We start from the raw sequence: 14,403 nt of genomic DNA, 5'->3' as shown, positions 1-14,403 counted from the left end.
GCTTTCAGTGTTCTTATGTACACAAAGCTTTCGCTGTGATTCGTTTAGGGAAACATCTGGAACAAAAGAGGGAAAAATATGGTAGATGAATTAAAATAATATTTCAGTAAATACAAAATGGTTAGCCTAAAAATTTCTAAAAAAATTACAGTTTTGAATTTTTATGTACTGAACCCGGTAAATTTTACTTTAAAATATAACTTTCATGTTCCTTTATTGAGCTTGAATGTTTGCATTCTAACTTGCGACTAAATGAAACTAATTGCGCGAAATTTCCGCATCTCTACTAACGAGTAGTTTCTAAGCCTGGCACCCCCGCCGCTCAAACCGGAGGCGCCGTGTGACGTCAAGTCACTGGGCGAGGGGGTGTGTGGGGGAGGGGGCAGCACTAACGTGACCGCGGCGGTATGCCCGGATCCTCCGGTTCCCGATTGCCGTCTCGAACTTGAACTGCCGGCTGCCTCGCGGTCTGGAATAGCTCTGTTGTCGTCCGTGGCGGGCGCCGGAGGGATCGGCGGGGGGGGGGGGGGGGGGGGCACCATCATCGCCGGCGAGAGAGCTTCAGGGAGCCTGAAGTGTGGTTCTCGGCGGAGACTGGCTGGGGGGTTAGGGGGGGGGGGGAGGCACGATGCTTTCTCGAGTTCTAAATCCGTCCCCCTGGCGGCGGCACGGACGGCCTGGCTCGGCACCACGCATGCCTGGCCGGGGGCAGGGCGGGGGTTGGGGGGGCAGACGGGCGCGACGCAGCCAGTCGCACGCCGGGACCGCGCGGGGCTCGATCACGCGGACTGCGAGCAGACCATGTCGGCCCTCGTCGGCCCCCGGGCGCCGCTGGAGCAGTGATCGCGCGTGTGCTCCGTGCTCCGTGCTCCGTGCTCCTTGGGACTTCTCGCGAGTGCTGGTGAGTACACGGCCTCCCTGCTTGCCTCTTGTCCGCGGCCACGCTCAGCGAACACACGGCGGAGGACAAACTATCCTTTCCGACGCACGAACTGCTGAACTGACGTCTCCCGAGCTCGTAATAGTCATCCATTAAGAAATCTAATTTCCTTCTTGGATTCCATCTTGGCTTCGGCTTCGAGCGTCACGTGTTTCTCGAATGTAAACAGTAAACAAGAGCCCGGTCGAAATGGCGACTTTCTTACTTCCTCTCTGTCCTAGTCGGCGGGGCTTGTTGTAGGTTTTCCGCTCGGATCGTTTAATCTTATTTCCGTCCTTTTTTATCTGCGCCGGATTATCATTCTTACTTCAGGCTTCGAGTATTTCTGACTAAGGCTCGTTTTGAAAAGTTTATTCTAAGCATTTCTGGTACAGTTGTTTTAAAACCATCATCACTTGTGACGTTAACATCAATTTTTGTACGTACTTTTCCCCTGTGGATAGCGTTAGGTAATATCTGAATACCATGCAAATTCTGGCGCTGCCATTTCAAAGAGATTGGACGGGAATGACGTGCTTGCGAGCACACTGGACGTGGTTGGAATCACCCCGACCACGGGCGATGACAAGGCGGCTCGACGTGACGTCACCGGCCGTCGGGCTGTCAAACTGGCGCCGTCACGACCAGCTCGTGTTGGCGCCGTGCCGCGGGCCTCCCTCCCCCCCCCCCCCCACACACACACCCCGGCTGCTGCACTCCAGTCTCTTGCCTGCCTCGGCCGTTCGTGGGGTGCGGAGCACAGAACAAGGAGGGAAATAAGGAAGAGCGACTCTTACAGTGGAAACTGAAATCATGTTTCACGCGACATGTGACGCTATCTGTTGGGCGGGCCCGTAACTACCAGCAAATAAAAAATCGGAATAGAGGTAAAAGATTCAAGAATACTTAATGCTGTTTTGTAATAAACCGTCATGTACCTAATAAATAAAGGAGTAGGAGGTGCAAAAACTCATTGTATTACACACCACGAAATTAGTGGCTACCTAAATAGAGTGAATTTTCACTGGTTTGTTTGCCTGATAATAGCTTATACATTACTTCTCCTAATAAATTAATGTAGTTATGTCAGCAATATATTATGCAAACTACTATCTAGCGGACGGGCCCATAACTAATTCAAAAAACTAGGTCTCAGTCTCGGTAATTAGAGTTTCTCCCCAATGGTGCGGAGGTAGCGCAGCCCACCAGCGACGAAGATACAGATCGCAACTGCTGAGACTGGCTTCCCAGTTAAAGAAAACACAAGCGAGTGCCTAGCAGACCATGCGCGCGACTGTGCACCCGACATGTACGAAGTCGGTTCAACAATTGAGATCTTCTGTTAGTTTCAGCCGATGAAAGTTCGCGATGCATCCGACATCTGTTGGCAGTTTTAGCAAGTAACAATATTTACTACCAAATTATTATCACGTGACATCTGACCAGAAACTTGTAAGCATAATTTTTTAAAATATAAATTTAGTTTTAGTTAACCATTCTAAACACGACACTTTATTTTATTTACAAATTTTGCTAGTGACTAATAAATAATAACATTAATTAGGTAAGTGTTAAAGCAGGAATCACACCCGGGCATTTCTTGCCACAATATGATTGATAAATATAAACAGTTCTCTAGTCCCGCCAAAATGGCTTCCTGCTGTACTCTCATTGGTTGTTGCGGCATGCGTCCGTAACATAAATAAAATTCATTGGTGTCCTTTCTATACGCACGACCGCCCTATGCGCTATTGTGAATCAGTAGGTTCGAAAACATGGCGGTCAAATCTTGTGAGCATGACCTACTGTTACTGTTATTTTTTCAATTTTGCACTCAGATTTACACACTTAATTTCTTCGGAAATCCGTAAAACAGCGGGATTTAGAGGCAACCAAACAACGTAAAAATGGTTAACTTTTCGAAAGTATATGTTGGCATTTTGATTTTTTTGGTGTGTGTTTCTGGGAATATTAACTATATTATGTTTAATATCCTTTATTTTTAAATACGGAACAAACCTAACCCTACGTTATCTTTTGTTGCAAAAGGAAAAACTGCATATCCGTAAAGTATGAGTGTTGAAAATAATAAGATCAGTTCAATTGCAAAATAATACGCACGTGCACAAGTTTGTAATCTTGACTTTTATACAGAATTAATATTTATGCCATGGAAACAACATTCAATTATAAATAATGTTCAATAAATTTAATTTAATGGAATGCACTTAGCTTCAAAATGTAAAACGAAAGGACTCATAAATACAAAAACAAAATACAGGAATTAAAAAAAAAAACATTTTATGACATAATATATAATACTGAAAACATAACAGATATTTTTATTTTGCAATAAATAAATAAATAATGTCATCCTCATAAAATGTACATCACAGGGATGTAACATTAAGTGTAGATCTTCATTAACAATTTGTCTCAGATATTAATCACAAAAACTGCATGCAAAAATCCGCTTGTAAAATATTGTTATATGATATAAGTAAACGAATTGTTTTGAGTAGGCTATAGCCTAGGCCCTAGATGATACAAAGATAACTTTGAGAAAGTAGCTACAAAGCAGTTGTCATTTTTACTCTTTGGTTGAGAGAGAAATAAATTAATAGGTAAATTTGCATGATTTTCATTTGCAAGAACTAATATCAAATATTGCCCGGAAATTCTTAGCTCTCCCCACAATAGAATTTTGTTTTAAACAATCAATCAGCATTTTATGTATTTGAATAATGCCGTTGTTGACAAGCCATTATTTTACAATGTTACAGGCACCTTAGATATTAAATCTACATGAAAAGGATGTCAGATATAACTCCCTTTCGCACAAACCAAGTTTATCAGCTTGATATCTAAAATATTAAAAAGAAAATAGCAAAAAATGATACACACGGTTTTAGGTAAACACGAATATAATGTGTCAACATTTAATGAATCTTTGGTATTACACTATATCAACGGGATGTTAATTTGTGTGTACAATTAATTTACAATGGTAGAATATCCATATGTAAAATTGAAATTGTGAAACTCACAAGTAGCAGAAAGTTTTTTTTAATGGAGAAATAATTTTTTATCTAAATTATAATATTATAATTATAATTTAAAATCATAATTCATAAAGATATTTAATATCTTAAAAACTGTTTAGTTAAAATTAAAAAAAAAAAAAACAATTTCTTAGGAATTGACATAGTGTGGACGAAAGAGTCGAGAACTCATTATTTGGCAGCCTAGAATATCGTTATTTATTTTCCTTGAAACTTTGTTACTGCACAGCCTATTATAACCGAGACACCCCCCGCGTCTTCGATGCTGCGATGAGCGACTCTGTGAGTAACATCTCCCGAATCACCGTCAACCCACTTCCCGCAAACCACAAGGTTTCTGGGGATCCTTTCGTTAGTTATGTGCGCCAAGTTGGTAGCAAGTGGCTCGCAGTCCACAATGAGGGAAGTCTGACTATTCACAGTCACTCGGTCAGTCACAAACACAACCGTAGTTCGCCACTCGCTAGTACAACTTCGCGTTCGGAATAATAAATTAGCTTATTAATTAAATACTTTTTTAGCATTTTATTGATAATATTTTTTGCAATTTTTATACTTTTTGTAGTATTTATTTTTTCTTAATGGACAATATCGTTAAAATTCCGCACTTAGCATAGATAGACTAGCATCACTCACGCAATACATTATATTACTTTTGTGAGTGTTGAAATTCCTGAATAACTTACTGCCATGGTGTAAATGATGTAAAGAAGTATAAAAAAATAATTAAAAAAATAAGGACAACGTTTTGCAAGATTTCGTACATTAGAACGATTTTAAGAGTATTTAAAACTTCATCATATAACTAACATAAACAAACTTTCATATTAGTTAAGATAACCTATACGTGCGAAAGCCTACTCTCCCTAAAAACAAACACAAAAAAATGGGCGATAATTTTGAGAATTTAACAACGATTTAGATATAATTTGTGCAACCAGCCCAAACTTATAAAATTGTACATTTACAACGCCAAATTAAATAATTAAAATACGAAAATGTACGAATACGGATTATTTGCGCGTCTGACTGAGGGTTTGTGATTTTTAAGTATTTCTCCCCCCCCCCCCCCCCCCAAGGCCAGCGGAGGTCACTGGCACATAATTTTATATTTTAATCGATGTTTTATTCAAGCATAATTTTTTAAACCATGGGAAAATAATCGAATACTTAACAATTGGATTTTATTTTGTTTTATTATGCTTATTAATACGCGCAGTTAATACTGGAAGCTATTCAGGGACTGGTTTACAAATAACTAACTATTGGGAGTACTGGGACAACACAAAGCATAAATGCCTGGGTAATTATCCGAACCCAGTATTACTGCATTCACTATTTTGTGGTGAAATAGTTGTTTTTAAGTAAATGTACAAATTTACAAATATCTGTAATTTTAAATTAACATTTCTGTTCCATTAACAACAAAAAAACTGTTTGCTGATGAAAGAGTTCGAGGGTTCATTAGAGTGCTCAGGCCTTATATGCGAAGAACATGTCATTGGTTTTTCGTATTTTCGTCTCGATCAGGACGTACCAGCATTCAATTGTTTGTGGATAAAGAAAGTGCAGTGCTCGTAAAATTTTATTTTACGAATTTTTGTAAATTATTGATATTTGTACTTCAAAGTGGGGTGGCTAAATACTGGGTTAGACAATTCTGCGACAGTCACCTCTTGCCAGCCCAGGTCGGGAGAGATGACTAACATGCTTCTACACCGGAGCATAAGTGCACAACCGCCAAAAAAAAAAATTGGTTGAAGTTGAACATACTCGTTCTTGTTTTCATCTAATTCCATACAAATTCTGAAGAGTTCTGTTCAATTCTTTATAAAAATATTAAAATTATACTTGACAAACACCTCTCAAGAACTGTTTTAATATTACTCTGAGCTTATTTAGTATCGGTTAATGGTGCTAAAAATAAGTTGTGAAATAATAAAATCTCGCTATCTTCCAAAGGTGATAAAATATTCACGATTTAATACAGTTTTTTGAACTTAATACAGTGCAATTTTGCACTGTTTTTCATTAGAAACATTCATAAATGCAAAATAAGAAATAAAAATGAAATAAATATACCCACAGAAAACAAGCCTAAATCAGCTGATGTCAAACAGATAAACACAACGAGGAACCGGAACAGATTAGGGTTGTTTTCTGTGGGTTTATGTTTTCATTGCTATTTATTACTTTGCATTTATGAATAACTCCCATGAAAAATAAGTGCAGAACTGCAATGGCATATGTCCAATAAACTGCATTAAATCAAAATTCTCCATTGCATGAATCGTTTGAATAAAACATTCACGATTTATTATCGTTGGAAAATTCTGTAATAATTAGGGACAGGAAAAATTCGCGGGTTCAATGACCTGCAGGATCAACTCCATAGTTCTGCGTACACTCGGTCAAATGTCACCCACTCATTGGCTGCTGTATTGTGAGACGTCCCAACGTAGCAGCCTGTGATTCTTATGAAGCTTTGGTCGGGTGTTTCTCATCGGCCCAGAGTCATCCAGGTGAGTTGCGAGCCAATAGCAGAGGCAGCACTGAGGTATAACTATTTGTATTTTAGCCTATCGCGAAATGATTTCGCGAATTTGTCCGGGTCTCCAGTAATAATGAAGGCAGACGCCTAGAAGCAAGGTTGCCGTGAAGGAAAGTGACGACTGTGAGCTCGGGAACAGGTGCGAGGCCGGTCGTGTCTGGGGTCCAGAGTGTGTCTGCCGCCGCCTCGGTCGAGCGGGAGGCTGGAGGCTACCGACTCTCCCCCGCGCAAGGGACGGGCGTCTGGACCCTCAAGTGGCGCTGGCCCCAGAGACACAGCTCCGGTCGCCTCCACGTCGCGGCCACAGAGCCGGGAAGACAAGCACTCGCGACTCAGTCCTCCACACACCACCAGTACCGACTGCCGTGGACTGGTCAGCTTCCCATCAGCCCGAGAGCCCGTGTGTGGGAACAGCGACTCGCCTGTCCAAAACTGTCGGTCCACCAGCTGAGTGTCGTGGCAGACATCTCGGTTTGTATCTACTATTTGGTTGCTTTGCTGTTTCGTTTTCCTTTTCATCCAACCAAAAGTGCAACTGCGATTGCAACATCCAAAGTTTCTTCCGTATCCTACGATGATACGATACATCCAACATCAAACAGCAACACACAAGAATGATCGTGTGTGTAGGGAAGGCTTCAGTTCAGTTCCAAACTGAGGAACTGGACTGATTGTGCGTGCGGAGAGCCTGAATTCAGTCCAAACTGGTCAGCTCGGACTGTTCGGTCCTAACTGGGCACCTGGACTGATAGTGTGTGTGGGGGCCTTCAACGCTCTTATTTTCTTTGGAAATCAGCGAAGTGTGCGGTATTCATCGGCAACTCGACGACCTAAAAGGCAATGTTGGCTACTGTGTTACTTCGTGGTCGGGGTTGCTGATCTGTACGCGGGGCTGCTCTGTGCGGAGGAGAGGCTGCGAGCCCTGCACTTGTCTGCACGACGCACGCGGACTGTACAGGAGGGGCTGGGAGCCGAGGACTCTGTCGGAGTGGCGCATGTAAACTGAGAGCCGAAATACCTCCCGCCGCGTACTCTATAAATACTGCAGCGTCGCTCCCCCCCCCCTCCCTCTCTGCTAACCAACCCTCTGCTCCCAGTTTCCCCGCTCGAGCGTCGATTCCCGTCGCCTGATGTCACATCTCCGAGGTCACAGGTCCCTGGAGTCGTGGTCGCGAGGTCCATGCGTCGTCCCAGGGAACATTCCACAACGTCTGGAGTTGCTCGGCTTCTGGCATCCAGCCCCGTCCAAGGAGGCGAACATATCACCGACGTTTCAGTCGTCCTTGCAGTCGCCATCATCAGGGTAGCAGTTATACCTAACTTCGGTGAAACAGGCAGCTGCTACCCTGGAGATGGCGACTGCAAGGTCGACCGAAAAGATGGTGAAATCTTCACCTTCGACGCAGCTGGACCCCAGAAACCAAGCAACTCCAGACAATGACCTGCTATCATTTGATGTGTAGTCTACAACAGTATGTCCATAAAATAATGTACCAGTTATAAAATATAATATAATAGTATCAACTGTAGGCGTTGTAGAGTGTTGTTTCAAGGTCACAATTAAAGAGTCACTCAAGCAGTTTTAAATAAGCGCTTGAGCCAAGACTGTTTAGTTATTTTTATCGCTTGCAGTGTGGAAGGAGGGCTCTTTTCCTCAATTAGTAGAGGGTGAACCTGCAAACTTTATTTGGCAACAGGATGGAGCCCCTCCGCATTGGAATCTCTTTGTATGAGAGTGGTTGAACGTCCAAGCGCCTGGCCGTTGGATTGGTCGTATAAGTCGAGAACACAGCAGAGCTCTTTTTTCTCTGGCCTCCAAGCTCACGTGATACAACGCGATGAGATGTTTTCCTTTGGTGTTTTATAAAATATCGTGTCCACGTTCCGCCGTCACCTAATGATTTGCCAGAGTTGAGACACAGAATTGAAGAGGCCATTTCTTCGGGCGTGTTAACTAAAGCGTGGGAAGAATTGTACTTTAGGTAGGACGTGTGCCGTATAGCTAAATATAGCGAAAATATGTAAAAAAAAAAAAACTAGATTAGTTTATTTTTAAATGATGTATGATTTGTTTCTAAATAACCTAAATTAAACTCTTATAATATACCATTGATGAAACTGGGACATACTTTTATGGACAGCCGGTATTAGGACACCGTAAAGCGAGTGGGTTGATTGGTTTGTTTGTAATGAATAAACTCCCGAAACTACTGAACCGGTCCATAGAACAATGTTCTACGCCCCACGACACAGAGCGCGTGAGCCTTCTCACGGCTCGCGGATATCCTAAACCTTTCTCTATGGGCGCTCTGGTCGTCTGCGCCGGCCCGAGTGATGACTGCGTGTGTCTGCGCTGTCCCGGCGCAGTGTGTCTGTGCAACACTGGCTGTTCGCACACGTCCACCCTGTCGCGGTCTCGCCTCGAGCCTGTCCTCGAACCAGCACTCACTGCCGTGCGTATTCTCGCAACACAAGTACTTACAAATTGGTTTTTGTGGTGTTAACAGCAGTTATGTTACACGCACACTAGAAAAAATTGGTTGTCTGTAAAGTCGGTTTACGGACGATAGTTTAACGTGACAACGTCATAACAAAACATTGATGAAATGATTGCATACTTTTATGAATAAAATTGAATCATTTTTATTGAATTATCACTATTTTGTATGGATACAAAGAAGGAGTGAAATTAAATATACAATTTAATTGATAAATTTACTTTTATTTGCACTCGTTAATTCAAATATGTTTATTACTTTAACGAAGAGATTATTTTAACTATAACTTTTATACATGTTTGCTATTTAACTTCTTCCAATCTGTGTTATCTGTTAAGGATAAGACGATGATAGGAAAAGTAGGAAACGAATGGGAGTGTTTCAAGTTTAATGTGCCTCTAAACAGTCAAATCGATGGTTATTCCAATCGAGTGGTAGAGAGATAGATGCGGCGCAAGCATACAATGAGTGTAACGGGACACCGCGTAACGGGACACTTTTTCGTGCGTGCAGCCGGCGTTCATCGATTTATTAGACGTTGTCACGTCAAAAACTGTTTCTTTATGATTGTTTTATTCTTAATCAAATTATAGTCTTTTTTTTTTACAAAACAAACGAAAATTTATTCTGTGTTAAGGACAGACAAATCCTACGACACTCATGTTGTTTTTTTATATTAGTTTATGATTTTATGCTTTTGTTGTGTGATGAAAAAGTAAGTACTAGACAACTACGAAATTGGCTAATTAATGGGATCTTGGAAAATATTATTTGTTAGTGAAAATAAATTTTAATCTATTTATAATTTACGTATTAAAATAATTTTTACTCGTCAAAATAATTTAAATTATGTGTAGGTTTTGAAGGATATTACAGAAACCTGTCATAATTTCCTAATATCGAATACAAATTATAATTTCTATTTTGAGTTTAACGCATTAAAATTGAATTACTATATTTCAAAAGAGTACTGTGAAATAATATATTTGCGATTCTCGTCAACCATTTAAATGCTGCCATTAAAAATTAACGACATATACAGTAACTACAGAGGACACAGCATTTCAAAAACGTTGAAATACTTAAAACTCCCAAACAAATTTTGTGAATATATAAACCATAGAGTTATATAAAAAATGATAAACTGAATAGCACGCGGTTTTCTTTATTGTTTTTTTTTCTGTACCATACCAAATCTTCACCTTGAATTTGTCCCTAATTCTTTCTAAATATACTCAATAAATTGCAACAAAGAGCTGTATATCGTGATAAATATTGTATGGTACATGTCTTTCGAGAGGAATGGAAATTCTGAACTCTGATTTTGTGTCGTAAAATAATGTGTATAACAGTGCTATTTATTTTATTAAATTTCATTTCAGAAAATAAATAATACACAATTGGCATTTTCGTGCGCACACGCGAGTTTCTGAAAATATTTCCATTTCCTGGGTTCTCAGCCGAGGATTCTGAAGAATCCCATAGAGCTTTCCCCTCCCCCCTGTCGAGACGAGCGAGGTGGGATGCTTGACACAAACCATCATTCCTGACTGCGTCGAGAGTCATGCAGGGAAATGTTTTCGTCAGTCGCGTGAGCCTTGGCTTCCGGCCCCATCTGTCCCTCGCGCCGGTCGGTTATTAATACACCTACAGCCGTAAACATGAGCACGCGCGCTCGTTGCGCGAGGTTATGTGGTCATGCTCAGTTTCCAAGTCGTCAACCCAGGTCGCTCGCGCCTTGAGTGTCTCCTCGGCGCCGCGGCTGACACGCGCCCGGACCCGCAGCGCGCGGCTGTAGAGCAAGTAGCGGCACCACAGGGGCAGCGCTGCTGAAATCATCACCCTCATCTCTGACTCACTGACCGACTCTATTACGCTATGTGTTTTTCGTGCGCTTGCAATGTAACATTTTCATTGCTCTTTGATAACCTGTTCCTGCTGGCATTGCCGCCTAGTCCGTGGTGTATATTTGGCCGAGGCCATAGTTTTCAGTGATGAAGTAGCGAGCCGTGGCTTAGTTAGACAATTAACAATGTAGTGTTTCAAGAGGTATTTTTATTAAAAAACACTATTTGTTATCTTTTATAATTTCATATATTTATGTGAGCCTTTTTTTCATTTGCACAGTATTAAATTGAATTAAAATTTTAATAAATGTTTAATGTTTATTAAATTAAAGGGCATGATATATTCACAATTTTTCAATGGGCGCTTTAGGCACCTTACGACTAATTAGTTATATACATCGTAAGTATTTTAATGAGTGAATTATTCCATATATTTAAATATAGGTTTGGAAACGAAATGCTACTAGACAAAGGGCAATCGTACATTTTATTCAAAACGTCATCAAGCATATTGGTTTCAGGCCACATGTGAAAAAATTGATCACAGTCATAACTGAGTAAGGTGTATGACAAGACAAAAGCCATGTCATCAACAGGAGGGAACGGATTTGCAGATCTTTTAAGGGAACATTATTCCACCGTAAATGCTGCAAACAGAGTAAGTACATTTATAGAAAGCACGGTAAAAAACAGAGAGTCCTCAGTCAGTTTATCCTTTAATGTCATCACAATTTAAGCCATCTCAGGTTCGTTTTAGAAGTATTCCAAAAGCTCAGTTTGTATTGGAACCCCCCAGCACTGTGTGTGTAAAGTTAGTTCAAGACATAGCCTTATGGTCTTAAACGTACCCGCCTAGTCAGGAGTGTAGCTGTGCTACTGAGGCGAGATGATAAGAGCGACGCTTGCTGGTGCATCCAGCGCGGTATCTCGTCCGAGCGCAAGAATTTCAACTGGCGCGCAGTCTTTTATTTAAGCATAGAACACCTATGAGATATAAGCGGTAACCATAAATTCAGATTTCGGAAAAAATTGAATATATAGGTGTAATGCAAGTCACTTGGGTGCTTTCAAGAATATTAACCGGGTGTTTCAAGTCTAAAAATAATTTTGAAAACTCGCGTTTCATACGTTTTTACTATCCTCAAAATAAAGTTTAAAAACTAAATATGTAAACAGAACCACCCATAAGTACACCCTCAGCGTATTATTAACTGCCTATCGTAAACAAACCCCACTGGGATATCTTGAGCAGTTATTAAACCGCGTGGTTTCTTTGGAAGCTCTGCACACAGTGTGTGTGCCCAGGTAGGCGGGGGCCTTAACTGTGTCACTAGCAAATTAGGGATACACAACCAAACCTTGTACTCCTATTCTCTCATACTCATCTCCTATTCTAAAGATAGTAGAAATTACTCCTCTGTATATAGCAGATTATCTTACTTTAAGGTTGCGATGCAAACTTAGGGCAGAGAACACAAGAACTGGTGTTAAGCATGGAAGACGTGTGTTACATTTGTAGGTAGCATAGATTATTTTGCGATTAATTTAATTATAGCTACTTCTCTCTGCTTCTGTGTTTTAGGCCAGATGGTGCGCCCGGCATTTCGGTTATGAGTTGTTGCAGCCATCTTCCGCGGACGTGGCTCGACCAGATAGCCGACAAGTGGTTAGCCTCTCCGACCACAAAGGTCGACGATTGAGGATCTGCCCCGAAATCAGGGCGCGCGCGGGCTGAAAGGGGATAATTCGAAAGCAAACAGCTTGCAAAGTATCTAAATCCCCACCCTAATTAAGTTATGAGTACGCTCCTACGTACAAAATATCCTGCAGTGGAAAATAATTTTTTTTTTGGTACCACAAAACCATTTCTTGGCCGTGATAACTTTCTTGAGTTCACTTCTGTGAAATATTTGTCAGGGTTAATCGTCGTGTAAGTATTCAGCGGCGGCCATGTAGCAGCCCCACCAAGGAGACGTGGCAATGGCGCTGCACGTAGGCCCTGTGGGATTGGCTCGCGCCCTGGCCCACTTCTACCGCGAATAATTGAGATATCACCTCGGCGGGCCCCTCCCCCTCCCGACACCTTGCCCCCCCAGGGGCGGGTTATTAATACTCCCCCTTAACCCCGCCTCGCCCGCGGGCCCAAACACACTTCCTGCTCGGTGTTGCCAAACTTCCTCCGACTGGCGTGGGGGGTCGCTGTTGCGACTCTGATCTCAAGTGTGAGCATCATTGGTACTTTGTGGTACTTGCCTCGCTTGGACTGTGGTTCTTTACAGGCCTACGTCAATATCTTTATTTTGTTAATACGCCACCGTGAAATAATTTCATGGTCTCTAATTGCCTTAACGGAAGACATTTTCTCCAATGAAATTTTGGAATCTGCGATAAGAAGGGTAGACTCAAAACAGGCTGTATCCTGAACGACTGCAAGTGATTTTCCGGAAGGCAAGTTCCATGTCCGTACTTGGTTGCAACATGTTGCTTTGCAGTTAAGTTGGAAGACTAGCCGCCGCTCCGATAAATATGTCAATGAAGCGCGGGTCCAAAAAAACCGTGCGTCACGGAAACATTTAAGGCATATTGCAAAAATGTACAAGAGTATAGATGCAGTGAACTCTATACTCTTGTACATTTTTGCAAGATTACTCGGACTGTAGGAAAATTCATATTTGTCTTACACAATTAGGATGTGAAGATTCAACCCTATATTAATATCAAAAATATAACCTCACTATCATTAAATATTTAGCTTAGTATAAGATTAAGTGTTCGTTACTAAAAATTGCCAGCTGTGATATTCGGCAGCGACTTGAGACTCAGCTGAAATAAGCTGGCACAACATAGGGGTGAACAGTGTACAAACCTGAGGCATAGTGTCCTTAAGATTATTGACTTGGTGACCTCTGGTGGCAAAGAAGAACGATCAGTTGCAAGATTTAACCAACCCACGATTTCGCGTCTCAGTACGGCGTTTTGAACTCATATAATATCAAATATATGCCCGGGAAAAGTTGTTACAAATTGTGAAACCAACCGATAAACTTGAATAGTGAGTTTTTGTTGTATCTGCATAAGTTTAGTTTATATATTTGAGAACATCCACCTTACTAGCATTTATCATTAACACTGATAAGCTATGACAGCGAGCATGTTTGTCTATGCAAGTTTGTGAGATAAGGTCTTCTGATAAAAACATAGTGCGCTTTCTTCTAAGTGATCAGGTCCATGTCAGTAAGTTGGGCATAACTGTCAGCTCCCGCGGGCGTTTGTTGGCTTTAAGTTTTTTTTTGCTAAACAAGCGATTTTAATCCCTGCTTAATATTTACTTTCAGTTACTAAGACTTTAAATATCCAAAAATGACTCTCATGCTTTGCCAGGCTGGATTCAAGTTGAGTTGGTGCGGTAGTGAAAATGCATGTTTTCAGATGGTGATTGCGAGTGTTTAGGTGAATGGAAATATGATAAACTCATACCTAGATTTTTACCTGCATACTTTCACTGAGTTCAACCGTTTGGCCCAGT

General features: G+C 41.3%; 1 protein-coding gene across 1 annotated transcript in view; it reads left to right on the top strand.

Moving 5' to 3' along the window:
* Positions 1 to 847: 847 nt before the first annotated feature.
* Positions 848 to 14,403, top strand: part of LOC134541566 (neurogenic locus protein delta) — a 505,174-nt gene continuing 491,618 nt past the window's right edge. The window contains exon 1 of the mRNA XM_063385081.1: positions 848 to 901. The gene's annotated coding sequence lies outside the window, so the exon portion shown is untranslated. The remainder of the gene's footprint in view (positions 902 to 14,403) is intronic.

The sequence above is a fragment of the Bacillus rossius genome, assembly GCF_032445375.1.
Source record: "Bacillus rossius redtenbacheri isolate Brsri chromosome 4 unlocalized genomic scaffold, Brsri_v3 Brsri_v3_scf4_1, whole genome shotgun sequence".
NCBI lineage: Eukaryota > Metazoa > Arthropoda > Insecta > Phasmatodea > Bacillidae > Bacillus > Bacillus rossius.
Note: the sequence above shows the minus strand (reverse complement) of the source record. Positions and strands in the feature narration are given on the sequence as shown.